This window comes from Phocoena sinus, chromosome 5, assembly GCF_008692025.1.
Source record: "Phocoena sinus isolate mPhoSin1 chromosome 5, mPhoSin1.pri, whole genome shotgun sequence".
Classification (NCBI taxonomy): Eukaryota; Metazoa; Chordata; class Mammalia; order Artiodactyla; family Phocoenidae; genus Phocoena; species Phocoena sinus.
In genome coordinates this window covers 52,066,121-52,084,580 of record NC_045767.1, presented here as the reverse complement: position 1 = coordinate 52,084,580, position 18,460 = coordinate 52,066,121, and the positions used below count along the sequence as shown (strand labels likewise).

The 18,460-nt window shown below is 39.0% G+C and overlaps 1 long non-coding RNA gene across 1 annotated transcript in view; it reads right to left on the bottom strand.

Annotated features, from left to right (window-relative positions):
* Nucleotides 1–18,460, bottom strand: part of LOC116754593 — a 54,890-nt gene that overhangs the window by 24,202 nt on the left and 12,228 nt on the right. Inside the window, exon 2 of the long non-coding RNA XR_004350083.1 lies at nucleotides 17,452–17,605. This is a non-coding gene — a long non-coding RNA (uncharacterized LOC116754593). The remainder of the gene's footprint in view (nucleotides 1–17,451; nucleotides 17,606–18,460) is intronic.

Genomic DNA, 18,460 nt, shown 5'->3' with positions numbered 1-18,460 from the left:
TGCCATGCAGCTGCTTCCCACTAGCTATCTATTTTACGTTTGGTATTGTATATATGTCCATGCCACTCTCTCACTATGTCACAGCTTACCCTTCCCCCTCCCCATATCCTCAAGTCCATTCTCTAGTAGGTCTGTGTATTTATTCCCATCTTACCCCTAGGTTCTTCATGACATTTTTTTTCTTAGATTCCATATATATGTGTTAGCATACGGTATTTGTCTTTCTCTTTCTGACTTACTTCACTCTGTATGACAGACTCTAGGTCCATCCACCTCACTACAAATAACTCAATTTCGTTTCTTTTTATGGCTGAGTAATATTCCATTGTATATATGTGCCACATCTTCTTTATCCATTCACCGATAATGGGCACTTAGGTTGCTTCCATCTCCTGGCTATTGTAAATAGAGCTGCAATGAACATTTTGGTACATGACTCTTTTGGAATTATGGTTTTCTCAGGGTATATGCCCAGTAGTGGGATTGCTGGGTCGTATGGTAGCTCTATTTGTAGTTTTTTAAGGAGCCTCCATACTGTTCTCCATAGTGGCTGTACCAATTCACATTCCCACCAGCAGTGCAAGAGTGTTCCCTTTTCTCTACACCCTCTCCAGCACTTATTGTTTCTAGATTTTTTGATGATAGCCATTCTGACTGGTGTGAGATGATATCTCATTGTAGTTTTGATTTGCATTTCTCTAATGATTAATAATGTTGAGCATTCTTTCATGTGTTTGTTGGCAATCTGTATATCTTCTTTGGAGAAATGTCTATTTAGGTCTTCTGCCCATTTTTGGATTGGGTTGTTTGTTTTTTTGTTATTGAGCTGCATGAGCTGCTTGTAAATTTTGGAGATTAGTCCTTTGTCAGTTGCTTCATTTGCAAATATTTTCTCCCATTCTGAGGGTTGTCTTTTGGTCTTGTTTATGGTTTCCTTTGCTGTGCAAAAGCTTTGAAGTTTCATTAGGTCCCATTTGTTTATTTTTGTTTTTATTTCCATTTCTCTAGGAGGTGGGTCAAAAAGGATCTTGCTGTGATTTATGTCATAGAGTGTTCTGCCTATGTTTTCCTCTAAGAGTTTGATAGTTGGGTCTTTTATTTTAAAGAAATGAACAAAAACTGACACATGATTTCTCATAGCATCAGTATTTGTAACAGTCCAAAACTGGAACTACAATTTCCCTCAATAGGTGAATGGTTGAAAATGACATGGTAACATCCATACCATGGAATGCTACTCCACAATGAAAACAAACCACTGATGCACGCGAAAATACGGATGAATTTTAAAAGGTTGTTATGCTGAATAAAAAAACCTAATCTCAAAAGGTCACATATTGTACGATTCCGTTTATATACCATTCCTTTTTTTTTTCCAATTTATTTATTTATTTATTTTTGGCTGTGTTGGGTCTTCGCTGTTGGCACAGGCTTTTCTCTAGTTGCGGCGAGTGGGGGCTGCTCTTTGTTGCGGTGCGCGGGCTTCTCACTGCAGTGGCTTCTCTTGTTGTGGAGCATGGGCTCTAGGTGCACAGGCTTCAGTAGTTGTGGTGCGTGGGCTCATAGCTGTGGCTCGCGGGCCCTAGAGCGCAGGGCCCTAGAGTACAGGCTCAGTAGTTGTGGCACACGGGCTTAGTTGCTCCACGGCATGTAGGATCTTCCCGGACCAGGGCTCAAACCCGGGTCCCCTGCATTGGCAGGCAGATTCTTAACCACTGTGCCACCAGGGAAGCCTTATATACCATTCTTAAAATGACAAAATTAAAAAACTAAAAATAGAGTTACCATATGATCCAGCAATCCCACTCCTGGGCATATATCTGGAAAAGACAAAAACTCTATTTGAAAAGGTTCATACACCCCAGTGTTCATAGCAGTGCTATTTACAATAGCCAAGACATGGAAACAACCTAAGTGTCCATCAACAGATGAATGGATGAAGAAGATGTGGTATATACATATATTTTATTATATATACATAAATGTATATATAAATATATATAGTGGAATATTACTTGGCCATAAAAAGAATGAAACATTGCCATTTGCAGCAACATGGATGGACCTAGAGATTATCATACCAAATGAAGTAAACTAGACAGAGAAAGACAAATATTATACAATATCACTTATGTATGAAATCTAAAACATAATGCAAATGAACTCATTTACAAAACAGAAACAGACTCAAAGACATAAAAAACAAATTTACAGTTACCAAAGGGGAAAGAGGTGGGGGAGGGATAAATTAGGAGTATGGGACCAACAGATACACACCATGATGTACAAAATAGATAAAAACCAAGGATTTACTGTATAGTACAGGGAACTATATTCAATATCTTGTAATAATCTATAACGGAAAAGAATTGGAAAATATATATATATGTAAAACTGAATCACTTTGCTATACACCAGAAACTAACAGAATATTGTAAATCAACTATACTTTAATAAAAAAAGTTTTTAAATAGTGCATCAAAATATCACTCATCTTGATTTCTGGGTTTTCTGATGTCCTCTTAAATTTTGTGCCCAAAGCAAGTGCCTCTCTCACCCCACCCTAGCCCCAGCCCTGTGGGTCATCACCTGTTGCCAGATTGTTTGTCAAAGGGTTTTGCCTCTAATGTTTGCTATGTAAAATGTGAGTTTTATTTTATGTTTTAAACTTTAATTACAAAAGTATCTCATACTCATAAAAAAGTAAAAGAAAGTGTAAAGTTAAAAAGTAAAATTCTATCATAACTTTCTTCTCTTGGTCCCGTTTCCAGAAGTTGCCACTGTTAATAAATTGTATGTCCTTTCAGATAGTTTTTATATAAATACATGCAAAGTATAAATGCTGTTAATACTCATTAAAAAACAAATGCGGGGGGACTTCCCTGGTGGTGCAGTGGTTAAGAGTCCACCTGCCAACACAGGGGACATGGGTTCAAGCCCTGGTCCAGGAAGATCCTACATGCCGCAGAGCAACTAAGTCCATGTGCCACAGCTACTGAAGCTCACATGCTCTACAGCCCGTGTGCCACAACTACTGAGCCCACATGCTGCAACTACTGGAGCCTGTGTGCCAAGAGCCCATGCTCCTCAACAAGGGAAGCCACTGCAATGAGAAGCCTGCGTACTGCAACTAGAGAAAGCGTACGCACAGCAATAAAGACCCAACGCAGTCAAAAAAACCAAAAATGACAACACAAAAATAATGGGATCCTATTCTACCACTGTTCTGAACTTGCTTTTCTTTTTGATTAATGATATAACAGACACCTTTTCACTATTCTAGTACATTCTCTGTGAGCTGCATAGAGATCCATTGTATGGCTCTGTAATAATTTAATTCCCTGTTGACAGACATTCAGGTTGTATCTAGCATTTATTATTTCAAACAATGCTACAATAAACACCCTTAAACACATTTTTGCTTGTTTGTTTTAATGTAAATGTTTTATTACTATTGCCAAAAACCCCGCTAGAATATTTTATGCACCTTCTCACCCCTCCACCAATTTTGGGGGGAGTATTAATTTCCTCTCTCTGTGGCCAATACTGTATGTCATTAATTTTTTTTTAATTTACTAATCTGCTAAGTAAAAAATGGAATTTCATTGTTTTACTTTGATATTCTTTTATTATCTTTTTATAGATTTATTAGCCATTTACTACTCTCCTATGAATTTTGTGTTCATATCCTTTGCTCATCTTTTTATTGGAACATTAATCTTTTCTATATGGATTGGTATGAACTCTGCATATTAAAGAGATTAGTGCTTCATGTATTACAAACATTATTATTTCTGTTTCTTGTTTATCTTTTGATTTTTGTCTATGGAGAGTTTTTTGTTTGTTTTGTAGGGTTCTTTTTTGCTGCATGGAAATTTCAGGATTTTTTAAAAATTTAAATAGTCAATCTAATCATTCATGGTTTGTTAATATCATGTCATGCTTAGTATGGTCTTCCTCATTCAAACTTTTTTTTTTTTTTTTATTGACATGTTCTTCTAGGGGTTTTGTTGTTGTTGTCATTGTATTACTTTAAGAGTTTAAGCCATTGAATTTCTTTTGGTGAAAGAAGTGATGTAGAGATTCAGATGACCTTTGTCAAATGCCTTTCCATTTCTCATAATATAATTTATTGGACAGGCCAACCTTTCACCACTTCTTCTGAGAGGCTAACTTTATTGTAAAATAATGTTTATACATGCTTCTGATCATTTCTGAATTTCTCATTCTCTTTATTAATAGAATCTTTCTGTTTCCACAGCAGTCCACAGCATGTTAATTACTGTAATTTAGTGAAACATTTAAATATTTAATAGGGCTATTTCTCTTCATTATTTTTTTCTATCTGGCTCTTCTCTTATGTTTGTTTCTCTAGATGGACTTTGGAATGAGTGTGCTAAGTTTTAAACTGTCATTAAACTGAATTTATAAATTAATTTCAGGAAAACTTATCTTTTCATATCTTTAATAATATTCATATTTTTTAAATTCCTAGGCAAAATGAACACATGTCCTTCAACACATTAAAGTCTTTTTGAACAAAATAATATTGCATTATATTGCAGACTTTTGATTAAGAGCTTGAGAAGGGGGGTCTTTTCTATAATTCTCTAATTACTATTTACACTTATTTTAATGTGAACTAATTCATTCTATAAGCAATTATGAAGCACCTACTGCATATGGCATACACCAGGTTGGACAATGAAAAGATAATGAAGCAAAGACATCGTCCCTGCTCTGACATCTTATCATGCGGTTGGTTATCTCTAGTAGGAAGACAGTCATATAAATAATTGCAGAATACTGTTGTGACTATTAAACAAGGGCAGTACAGTGTGTTATGGAATACAAAATCACAGGTTTGAAGAAGAGCTTACTTTCCCTAGGAGTTTCTTGAGGATTTCCAAGACATGACACGTCAACTAGATTTTGAGGAAAAGTGAATGTTGGCCAATAAGAATACTGTCTATTCATGATTCATGTATCTACTGGCATCTTGATGTTACTCAAAAAGATGGTTTTAAATGAAAATAACCAAAGCATTAAAAAATGAACATAATTATTCATTAAAAATTTGATCTTATATATAAGCAGATTTTCATACAAGTAAGTAAATTCTTTAGATTGTATAGATATGAACTTTTTACTATTTTAATGTTTCCTAGCCAGCTTTATTAATTTTCATGGTATATAAATTCAAAAATTTTAGACAGTTAAATCTATCGTTTCCTGTTTAATTTCTCCTATTGTTTCAATCTTTCAAAAGCTACCATCTCTACAAAGATCTAGTAAATGGGGTTCCATTTTGGCCACATTTCAATAATCACATGGAATTGCTGAACAGCATCCAAAAATGATGAGAAATGAAAAGCAGGTTTCCATTTTTTCACGAGTAAAAATTAGAATAGGCCAAAGAGAGATCTTGTGCATTGTCTCCAAGGATAATACAGAGGATGATGAGCGACGATTTTCTATGTCCAATAATTTTAATTAAGAGAAAATGAGTTTACAGCAAAGGACAACATTTTGGATGAGCACAGGGAAGAACTTACTTACTATCACGGTGCTAGAACAATAGAATAAACTCCAAAATAAGATGAAAGCCTCCATTCGCATAGGTTTTCCCAAGATAATAGAAACCATTTATACCAATTGTTTACAAACTGGAGTTCTTATTTGGTGTATCTTAGAGAAGGTAGAGGAAAAGGATAAGACTGTTAGCAGGAGGCCAAGGACGTGGGTCTATTGATTCAACAGAAAGATCTGGAAAGACTGGTTTATCCAGTTGACAGTTGGGTGTTGACAGGGGGGGTGCTGACTCAGCTGATAGCTCAAGGTCTCTTCTCTATATTGGCTGAGATTAGTAGTCAAAGGCCAAGTCATACTTTTTTAAAAATAATAAATTCAGTCACAGTTTTGTGATTTCGTGCTCTATGTTTATTCACATTTGGTCTTGGATAAATGGGTTCACAGTTAACACTTTTCCTCCAAATCCAACATAGCCATGAAATTACATAAAACTACAAAACCAAAAGCATTGAGAATATAAATTTTTTTTTAATGAGGGAATAAAAAGCAAGTTTTTCTGCAGTTTATAAATGCTATGCTAGTAGGAAAGTCAGATAAAAATAGTTTAGCACACTCCCAAACTCCCAAATTAACCAAATTTCTTTTCATAGGGTAGGCATATTCAGCATATAAATCAATGGTCAAAATCTGGTCTTCAGTGACTTTGACAATAGACATAAAAATGCATATTTTACATTTTGAAAAGTCTTTAATTGACTAGTAGAGCTATGGTAAAAGGAGATTAGAAATTTTTTCAGCTGCATAAGATTTTCAATGAGTTCCCTAAGGATGCGGGTGGATATCTTTGATTTTAAGATTTGAGTTGATTAGTAAGAAGGAAATGTGGTGTCAGGCATTAGAACCTCATTTTTATTATCTAGCTTTTATGCAATTCATTTCCTCTCTGAATTGAAAAAAAATACTTTATAATATCTTGGTTAATGAGGACAGTGTTAAATTTGAAAGGCTAGAGCTAGAGGTTTTAGAGGAAGGCCAGCTGTTGGCCAAGCCAGGCTTCATAAGGCTACATTGTATTGATGGGGTCACTAGGGCCCACAGCCCAGTAACTTAAGTTCATCAGATTCACTCAGACTCAGAGAGACGGATGCACACTAACAAACTCCCAGTTCTCTGAGGTCAAGGGTGGGAGGAGGGAGCACACACATCTGCCTTTCCTTACTCAACAAATCCCATGAAATCATCATAGAGGTACTTTAAAAGAAAATAAATCTATAATAGTGTGGGGGAAACAATGAAAAGCTTCAATAATGAGCCAGAAATTTGGAAAGATTCCTAAAAGAGGAAAAGCAGTAAGAGTCATACTTAAGAGAAATTTTAAAATCCTGTAGAACATTACAGCTCAAAACACATCCAAGAGAGGAATCATAGCATTGAGAGGACTGGTTTTGGAGGAGCTAATGCAATTCACTAATTCATTCTTTTATTCAACAAATATTTGTTAAGCATCTATTATGTGTCAGGCACTGTTCTAGACATTTGGGTCACATCAGTGAACAAAACAAGGTTCTTGTCCTCTTGGAGAGTGTGTTCTAGAGGCATGAGACAGACAATAAAAGATAAACTTAAACATTTCAGTCTGGAGAAGAGGATGAATGCCATGGAAGGTGAAAAAGTAGATGGGGGTGAGAGACAGTTGTCCTGTGGGAGTAGGAGGCTGGATATTGAATAAAGTGGTTAGGGTAGGGCGCGCTGAGGAGAGGAGTTAGCCAAGCAGCTATCTGGTGGAAGGGCATTCAAAGCAGAGGGAACAGTGAGTATGAAGACTCCAGGGCGGGAGGGGTATGCCTGTCATGTTCTAGGAAATTTGAGGAAACTGGAAGTGGAAGGGGATGACGTCGAGAGGTCACAGGGAGCTGGATTGTGTAGCCCTTGTACAGACCTTGGGTTTTAATCTAAATGAATTGGGAGCAGTAGCAGGGGGACGTGTGTAGGCGGGGAGAGGAGAGAACAGGGTTTTGAGCAAAGGAGTGATGTGATTTCATGGACATTTAAAGGGCTTGACTCTGGGTGTCCTGTTGAGAATAGACTGTAGACAGTCAAGAACAGACACAGGACCACCAGTAAGGCAGGTGAGAGAGGATTGTGGCTCTGACCAGGTTGGAAGCAGTGGTGGTAATGAAAGTGGTCAATTCTAATGCATTTTGAAGATAGAATGAACGGGATTTCCTGATGCATTGAGTGTAAAAGTGTGAAAGAGAAACGTCACAGATGACACATATTTTCTGGCCTGAGAACTGGCTAGATGGAGTTGTCCTTATCTGATATAAAGACAGCTGCATGTAGAATAAGTTTGGTGGAATCTGGGAGAGTTGTGTCGAGTTTGAGATGTCATTAGACATTCAAGGGGAGATGTCAACAGGCAGTTCTCCAGGATCTGGAGTTTGCAAGAGAAGTCTGGGCTGGAGATATGTATTTGGGGCTTATTGGCACATGTATGATGTTTGAGAATGAATACGATCGCCACATGGGAGAGTACAGATATTGAAGAGAAAATAGAGGAGAAAAACCAGATGATCATCTCAATAGGTGCCCCCAAAATATTTGATAAACACTTATTCCCGATTAGGAAAACAACAAATATCAAGAAACTTTAAGGGGAAAAAAAGACTTCAATATATCATGAAAGATAATATGTTCTCTAAGTGAAAGACTATAGTTTTTTCTTATTTTCTCTGCTTTATGTTTCTCAAATTATAAAGCAATACAGCTTTATTGCAACAAGGAAACTACTACAGTGATGTGTAAAGAAAAGTTAATCATCATTTCATCCCCATCTCAACCCCCTTTGAGGTGACAAATGTTAACAACTGGCATTTATCCCTTCACATCTTTTTCATGGTTCATTCAGTATTACAAGCATTTATGCAGCCCACAGTTATAGTGGTTTGTTTTTATGTTCTTTGTTTTGACAAAATAGAATCATACCATACACATTACTAGCTTTTAAAAATTTAACAACATATCATGAATATCCCTGCAAATATGTCGATATAGATTCAACTCTAGCTTTTTCTCTTAATATACATATACACACACATTATACATGTATATGTGTGTATATACAATGTATATACATACTAATGTGTGTGTTATATATATATATAGTATCATTATGCTAGTTTAAAAAATTTCTATTAGATTTTTTTTCCTTCTATCCTCTTCCAGCATCTACCCAAAACTAATTTTCCTACCCCCAACCTGGCATAGCCCTTGTTAACAACGGCCTGTGGAGCATTCCATGCTTTTTCCCCAAGGTCATGTAATCATGAGCAAACTGAAGTTTGCACACAAATATATACATTTACATATATACACACATACATACATACACTTATATACTAGTTTATAGCTAGAAACCATAATATACACAATTCTTAGCATCTTGTCTTTATCACTCAACATTGTGAAGAAATCCTTCTAATTCATGGGGAGTAGTTCTAACTCCTTCTTCTTAGTAGCTGCATAGTATTTTATGACGCAGATAAAAGCACAATTTATTCAACCATTTCCTTACGGATGCGTATTCACTTTGTTTTTAGTTTTTTGCTACTATAATTCTGCAATAAACAAGTTACATATAGCCTTCTGTACTGGTTCTTTTATTTCTACTGGCTACATTCCCAGCAGTGCAATCATTGGGTATGTGGATTCTTTATTTTAATAGATGCTGTTAGATTATTTTTTTCCAAAAGGCAATAACAATTCACACTTTTCACAAGCAATGCATGAGATTGCAATAGATAATATTATTCTTTTTAATTTTTAAAAATTTATTTATTTATTTATTTATATTTTGGCTGCGTCAGGTCTTTGTTGCTGTGCACGGGCTTTCTCTAGTTGCGGTGAGCGGGGGCTACTCTTCATTATGGTGCGCTGGCCTCTCATTGCGGTGGCTTCTCTTGTTGCAGAGCACAGGCTCTAGGTGCGTGGGCCTCAGTAGTTGTGGCTCGTGGGCTCTAGAGCACAGGCTCAGTAGTTGTGGTGCACAGGCTTAGTTGCTCCGTGGCATGTGGGATCTTCCCGGACCAGGGCACGAACCCATATCCCTTGCATTGGCAGGCAGATTCTTAACCACTGTGCCACCAGGGAAGTCCTATTCTTTTTAATTTTTGCCAGTCGGATAGGTGTAATGTCTCATTATTTTTTATTATTTATTATTATTTTTTTTTGCGGTACGCGGGCCTCTCACTGTTGTGGCCTCTCCCGTTGCGGAGCACAGGCTCTGGACGCGCAGGCCCAGTGGCCATGGCTCACGGGCCCAGCCGCTCCGCGGCATGTGGGATCTCCCCGGGTCGGGGCACGAACCCATGTCCCCTGCATCGGCAGGCGGACTCTCAACCACTGCGCCACCAGGGGAGCCCTATGTCTCATTACTTTAATTTGCAGTTTCCTGACTGCTGGTGAGTTTGCGTACCTTTTAATATGCTTATTAGCCATTTGGATTTGGTATTCTGTAAATTGCCTGTTTATATCCTTGCCCTTTTTAAAAAATGGAAGTGTTTATATTTTTCTTACCACTTCGTAAGAATTTGTTGCATGTAAGAATTATTAACCCTTTATCTGTTATCTGCATTACACATACTTTTCTAAATGCATATTTTGACTCGACTTCGTTTATGGTATCTTTTGCCATATAAAAGTTTTCCATTTTTAGATAATGAAATATGTCTATCTTTTATACTTCCAGATTTCTGGTTTTAGTTAAAGAGGTGTTCTCTGTCCCCTAGATTTCCACGTAGTCGCCTAAATGTTCTTCTAAGATTTACTGTTTACATTTAAGTTTTTAATCCACTTGGAATTTATTTTTGTATTGTTGTGAAACTGGGATACAAGTTCATTTTGTTCTAGATGAATAGCCAGTTATGCCAGCACTATTTATTAAATAAACCATTCTTTCCCACAGAATTGAAATACTACCTTTGTCACATATTAAATTATGATATATACTGAGATCTATATTTGGATCCATTCTTCTGTTCCACTGATTTGTCTACTCTTATGCCAATACCATTCTGGTTGTATTACAGTGATTTTTATTACAATGGCTTTCAATTGAAGGCAAGTGTCTCATTATTTATCTTTTTATAGTTTTCTTTGCTTTTCAGGCTTTTATATTTCCATATGTATTCCATATAGATTTTAAAACAATTTTATCAACTCCTTCCACTCCCCCCAAAAAACCTGTTAGGATAATAAATGGAATGTGTTATATTTATTTAGGGAGACTATTGTTATTTTTTGTCTATAAGAATTTCAGTATTTATCTCTTTAAAAAAGAAATATTATCACATCTTAAAAATGAACAATTTCTGGATAATTAAATGTCTAGTCACTGTTTAAATTTCTCCAATTATCGCACGATTATTTAGTCTATTTGTTAGACTCAGAATCAAAATAAGGCCATAAATTGCAGTTGGTTGTGACAGGTCTTTAAATCTTTTTTGAATCTATAGACTCCTCCCCTGTCACACTTTTGTCTTGCAATTACTGAAGAGAATGGGTTGTTTTTTCCAGTAGCATTTCCTAGCCTGCATTTTGATAACTGCGCCTCTGTGGTGTCATTTAATGTATTCCTCCGTCCCTTTAGTTTCTGCCTATTAGTGGTTAGATCTAGAAGTTTGATCAGACTCAGGTTCAGTTTTCTGGCAAATACTATTCACAGAGGACGGCACAGGATGTCTGATTCTCTTTGTTATTCAGCACTCCTCTATCCATGGATTTGTTAGAACTTGCACAGTGGTGACGTTATGGCTCCATCACTCCTTCTGTATTGTTAACGGAAGCAGCTTTAGATGTTTCTTCTACAAAAGTACTACAACTACATGGGTACCTGGAGGTACATGTTATGCAAAAAAACAAGATAAGAGATTGATTTCAGATGAGCTGACTTCCTAGAATCTTCTGAAAGTGACCACTAACTTTTGGTTTGTTTTGTTTGTTTGCTTTGTTATGAAATAGTGGACATAATCATATTGGATATATTTCAATCTATTAAAGTTATTATTCATGTTTCAGTGGCCTGTGGGAGCCTCTTCAGGTTGGCTTGTGAGGCCTTTGGACACAGCCCTGGGAATCTTTAAGGTCACACCAGAGAGCAGGAAACTCAGTTATTCAGGGCAGGTGGTGTGTTTCCTGCCCTAGATCTGTCATGGCTGTAATCCAAGGGGCCCTTTGGCCTTCTAGGTGAAACTGAATTTGGGACCACCATCTGGGCACTTAATGTTACCGGCTTAGTCACTGTTTCTGGAATTTTTTTTCAGTGGACAGAGTAGAAAATGGTGTTTGCTGGTAAGAGTACATGTCATGAGTTTATACTAATAGTTTCAACTCAAATTAAAGACTACAGGGTTATTACTTAACTCATTGACCTCTTTCCTACCACACTGAAAAACTTCAGTTGTTGACAATCTCAGCAGAATTACTTGCTTCCTTTAGGGCACTCTACATACACTATAGTCTGAGAATAATGGCCCTAACACTGCCTCAAAAAATGTGGGATTTCTCAGGGCAGCTTAAGATATTTTTTGCAATTCTTTTTTTATCCGTAAGGCATATCCCACTAGGGATGGGCTATCAAATTACTGTGCTTTAAAAGTCACTTTAAATTGCTTCTCTCTGGGTAGCTGTGCCACCAACATGATTCTGGTTGAGTTGGGTTCATTTGTTTTATTTTACTTTCAGTGTTTAGGGATTGCTTTTTAAAAATTTAAGTTTGATGTATAATTGTGTAAAACATATATGGTTTTAAAGTCAAATCTAAAAGCAGGGAATATTCAGAAAAGCTCAGTTTCTGTGTCTGCTTGTTCACTACTTCCCCACAGGAAGTCATTGAAAACTGGTTTTATAGTTAATTAACTTTACAGTTTTTAATTTAAGTAGTTATAGATTTATGTACATGTATACATATACAGTATGTATATATGTGTATATGTATCTCCCCTTTCTTAAATATATATACCATATATACTTCTCTCCATCTTGTTTTCTCATAATAAACTGTCTCAGAGATCACTCTTATCTCCTTAACCTTTAGAATTTTAAGGTTTTAATCCAATAGAATTCCCACCCCCTTCCAGCTTATCAACCTTGAAATGGCCAGCCTGTCCTCCACTGGTTCTTCAAATGCCCAATCCAATTGTACCATGCATCCTCCCCTTCCAGGCCATCGAAAGCATCAGCAGCTGAGAAGTAGTATTTTATGATATTAACTTTCCCCATCCAAGGGCAAGATATATGCAAATGTAAGGATATCAGTTATATCTCATATTATTATATAAATTTAATTCATCCCAATCCAAAACCCAACAGGACTTTCTAAGGGAATTTAATAAGCTGGCTATACAATTCATATGAAAGAGAAAGGGACCCAAATGGCCAAGAAAGTTTTGAAGTAAAAAGAAAGATGAGGGAAGACTTTCCCTACTAGATACTGGAGCATTGAGTCTATAGTATAGACTGATTTTACCTGACCATGATGAAATAACAGGGTCCAGATTTAGCCTCCTTCCTATACAATGAAATTACTAGAAAAAAATATGTAAAACAATAGTTTTCAGGCATTGGACAACAGGCAGCACGGAGAAGGAAAACAAACAAGGTGAACCCTAAGACTGTCCAAGAATACCCCCTGGAGAGAATTTCTCAGCTGCAGCACAGGAAGGAGCACCTAAACAGAGTGGTCTCTGACCACTGAGGAGGTCAAGGGAGCTGGAATTTGTGGGTCAGGCCAGAAGATAGTAAAGAGACACATGAAGAGAGCTCAAAGATCCACAGAGAGTTCCCCTTGAGAGTTCAGCTCAGTACTCATCAGTACCTAGGTGTCTTAGTCAGCTCAGCCACTGAAACAAAATGCCATAGACCAGGTGGCTTAAACAACAGACATTTATTTCCATAGCCATTATTTTGTAATAACTTTAAGTGGAGTATAATCTAAAAAAAAATTGATATGTTGTACACCTGAAACTAATATTGTAAATTAACTGTATTTCCATTAAAATTTTTTACACATTTATTCCTCACAATTCCGGAGGCTGGAAGTTTGGGATCAGGGTGTCTGGTTGGGTCTTGGTGAGAGCTCTCTTCCTGTTTATACCCTCACGTGGCCTTCCTTGGTGTCTCAGAGAGACTGAGATGCCTGGTCTCCTCCTCTTTTTATAAGGGCATTAATCCCATCATAAGGGCCCCACCCTTATGATCTCATCTAAACCTAATTACCTCCTGAAGACCCCACCTCTAAATACCATCACATTGGGGGTTAGGGTTTCAACATGTGAATTTGGGGGGGACACAAGCATTCAGTCCATAGCAATGTGTGTGAGAACTCTACATGAGGTTAGGGGAAGACCACCAGAAAAGATCAGGCAGAACAATCCCCAGAACTAGCCCTAGACTAAAGGCTGCTCTGAACCCAACTAACGAAGTATAAAGACAAGTTTTGAAAGGACTGAATTCCTTCCAAGTAACTTAACTGTGTCCTAAAACAGAGCCCGAAACCATTCAAAGGAACAAAAGATATCCAGTATTGAACAAGACAAAATTCAAACTATTTGCATCCAATAAAAATTTACTAGGCATGCAGAGAAGCAGAATAATATAACTCATAAAGATGAGAAAAATCAATCAATAAAACAGATCCAGAAATAACACAGATGATAAAATTAGTAGACTATGGCATTAAAGGAGTAATAACAAATATGTTCAAGAAGGTGGAGGAAAGCATGAGCATGTTAAGGAGAGATATGGAAGATACAGAAAAGACCCACATCAGACTCCCTCCTGGTGATTGGGCTTTGGAGACTGGGCCATTCAGTAAATCAGCCTTCGGTGAGTTGGCTTTTAGAAAACTGGCTTTTAGAGAACTGACCAAGAACCATCTTAAACGTGAGATTGATAATGGGGCTAATATTTCTTTCTTCTTTGAACAGAAGTAGCACCCCTGGGGAACTTCAGGCCTCCCTCCTCTTGTTGGGGGAACGGGTTGGTGGGGAGGGGGTGTGTGAGAGCAGTGTGGGTGCTTTATCTCTGCAAGCTTCCTCTGAGGAGTGGGAGTGCAGAAAGACAATGGACTCCCTTTGTGGGCATGCAGATCCAAGAGAACAAGAACCAAAAGGCTGGTTGCGCTGTGACATTTATTTTCACCCAACTGAGAAACATGGACCAATGGAGGTCAGGCTCTACTGAGTTGGCGAAAATGGTGAAATCTTCCTTGCTGGTACTTTCCCCAAGAGGAAGATGTGCCTTAAAAGAGTGTAAAGCTGGGGTTGGAAAGAGAAGCTGTCCCCATGCTCCTAGTAAGTTCCAGGCATTGTGCTGAGGATCCAAGCTTGGCTATGATGTGGCCACTGTTCTCAAGTCTCTCACAGTCTAGTGGGCTTGCCTTCCTCACTTTCTGTTCCTTTTTGTTTTCTTTACAGGCCCCCATTCTTCTTACTTGCCTCTTAAATAATTCAGCACCTGTATGGGGCTTGATAACTAGGTGCCCTGAGCTTCCTACTGCTCTATTTATACAGTTATCATGATGAAGGGAGAAACTGGCACACATTACTAGAGCCTAGAGCAAGATCTCCCTTAGACCCAGGGAGCTGGGGCTCCTGCCCTGAGCCCTGGGCTACAGAGGGCGCCCCTGGGGCTCTTCTCAGGCAATACTCACCCACTTGGCCAGGTGTCTACAGGGCCAAGGCAATGTGGCTGTTTGGAGTCTGTGCCCCTGGGAACCTGGACCAGAGCCATCACAGTTGGGCTGGAGTGTCCACACAGGGAGGAGAGAGAAGGTGTGTATGCCACGGGCGAGGGGCATTCACTGATATCCTTGCCCCAGATCACTTAAATGTTCACAGTAAACTGTCTGGAAATCCAGAGGTGGCCTGACTTCTTGCTGGGGGAAACCAGTATTAATTTTTACCGACCTGAAGCCTTTCTCTGGGGCCCGGACAGTGTACCAGAACTCACGACTTTACCTATCATTCGGTGTCATGTCTCTTAGCATCACCAAATTAGAACTCTTGATTCATTCCCTCCAACCCACCCACCACAATCCTCCCCATCTTAATAAACAGTTCCACCATCCATCCAGTTGATCAGACATTCTATATTCTTCTCCTTTCTGTTATCCTGAACTTCCACTGAGACAATCCATTAGCATGTCCTGTTGGCTATGCCTCTAAAATAGATCCCAAATCCAACTACCTCTTACCTGCTTTATTGCCACCATTCCAGGTTTAGTCACCATCATTTCTTACCTGGGCTACTTCAACAACAATTTCCCTGTTCTCACTTTTTGCCTTTCTCCCCCTTAGTTGATTCTCCAACAGCAACTAAATTGACTTATGAAAAAATAAAACGGATGATACTACTCCCCTGTTTAAAATCCTCTAATGGATTTCCACTGAGATTAGAATTAATCCAAACTCCTTTCAATTTCCCATGGGTCCTATACAATGTGGCCCCTGCCTACCTCAATGGCCTCCTCTTAGCCCACTCCCTCTTGGTCACCACCTCCTTCCACTCTGGTCTTTGTCCTATTTTTTACACGCTCACACTCATTTCCTTCCTTACACATGCTCTTTTTTCTGCCTGGGATATTCTTACCAAGTTCTTAAAAGGCTGGGTTCCTCCTATCTGGGCTCAAATGCCATCTTCTAAGAGAAGCTTTACTTAACCACCTTCTTGATGGAACCCATCATACCTCTAGCATCTCGAGTTACTTCCTATCATACTCTCCTGTGTTATTTTCTTCATGGCACTCATCAAAATTATCTTATTTGTTTCATGCTCATTGTTGGTTACCCTCCACTAGAATACAAGTGCCACAAGGAGAGGAATCTTTTTATGTTTTTGTCACTATAGCCTTAGCCTCTAGAATGGTTCTTTTTTTTTTTTTTTTTTTTTTTTTGCGGTACACAGGCCTCTCACCGCTGTGGCTTCGCCCGTTGCGGAGCACAGGCTCCGGACGCGCAGGCTCAGCGGCCATGGCTCACGGGCCCAGCCACTCCGCGGCATGTGGGATCTTCCCGTACCGGGGCACGAACCCGTGTCCCCTGCATCGGCAGGCGGACTCTCAACCACTGCGCCACCAGGGAAGCCCTAGAATGGTTCTTGATATATAGGTGGTACTAAATAAATATTTGTTGAATGAATGAATTAATCAACGTACATATGAGGCTTTCAAGCTTTCTGATAATTAATCTAGAATTTGGAGGTTTTTCATATTGAAAATAAAGAAACCAACCTAGTATCTTAAATTGGGTTTCCTGGGAAGCAGACTCTGACCCTGAGATTAGCAGGTAGGAAGTTTACTAGGGATTGCTTCAGGGATCAACACCAGTGGAAAGAAAAGAAAAGAAAGTAGAATTTGGCAGAGAGAAAAGTTTGGCTGTGTTAGTCCCCTAAAAGGTCTAAGTTGATCCTAATAGGAATTCCGAAGCTAGGGTAGCCCTCCCAATTTGGTCCAGATCATGACGGCTGGGACCAGGATTTATACTTCCATGATGTTCAGTCGTTAGACATAGGCTACCCTGGGGAGGAAGTACACTATTGGGATCAACTACAGACACTACCACTATAGTAGGTCTCAGTGCTGCAATTACTACTCATCATTTCCCTCCTCTACTCACTGTCTATTTTACCCTCACCCTCAGCTAGCACCTCTGGTGCTCCTGGTGGCTTACCTGGTAGTATGACCCAGACCCTCAACTCTTAAGAGTCTGAGTCCCTGGTCACAATGCTGTTCTCAGTCTGTAGCTGCTACAGTGGTCTATTTATTACCAAAACTGAACAAGAGAGTACCAAGAGATGCTCAAATGGATCACCCAGGTGGAAAACATATTCTTTTTTGCCTCTATTATCTAACAGCAGTCTTACCTCTTCCTGGTGACTAGGGCCAATTATTCCTGCCAGGACGGTGATTCCTCTTCTTGTCCTTCGACACCTTGGCAGGAGGAGCTTAAAGAGCCCAGCTGGCAGCCATGGTGGAAGTACTCCCTTCTAGCAACCAAGACTCTTGACTGTTCAGAACCTAGAGTTTCAGGAAAGGGAAGCACAAATTCCCCAAATGGGTCAGTAGGAGTGAAGGAAAATGGGAGTACCCTCACTTGCACCTCTTGATTCCTAGGCCTATGTATTCTACCTCCTGGGGAAACAGCACCCTATAAGGGTCATTTATTTAGAATGTCCCCTGCATTGCACGTGACGGCATGCCATCTTCATAAGGTATTGGCTCTGAGCTGGCTCTTCTATCAGGCTAGTGGCTTCTGGGTATGGCGGTATGTGATGTGAACAGTGGATCTCATGGTATTATGCCTGTTCCAGCACTTCTTTAACGTTAAGTGAGTCCCTTTGTGTGACACGGTAGTATGTGGAATCTTAGGCTGGAGGATTAAACATTCTATATGCGCTTGGATTATGGTACTGGATGAGGGCTGGCAGGCAGGAAAGGCAAATCCACACCTAGAATATACATCTATCCTTGGGAAAGGGTAGATGGTATCCAAAGTAGTTAACTTGTCATCAGGTCTCTTGGAGGGACTGTGCTGTTGGTTTCTGTTGCGAGAAGGTCAGACATTCAGTGGTGAGAGTAGGCCGATCACCCTTAAGAGGGACTTGTGCCATTGCACCCATGTATAGCTTCCATCCCTGCTACCATGGGAACTCCATTCATGTGCCCAAGATGCAAGCACTGGAGTGGCTGATGACAGAGGCTGGCTTGTATCAACTGGATATGTGTTTTGGTAGTACGTCTCCTATGATGGATGTTCTCTGATGGTCATTAACATGTGAAATAAGGATCTTCACACTCTATGCTCACTTCCATATGTTCAACCACATGGCTTTACCCTTGTCTTTGCTGTTCCCCAGTCTTCCAAGCTTTCCG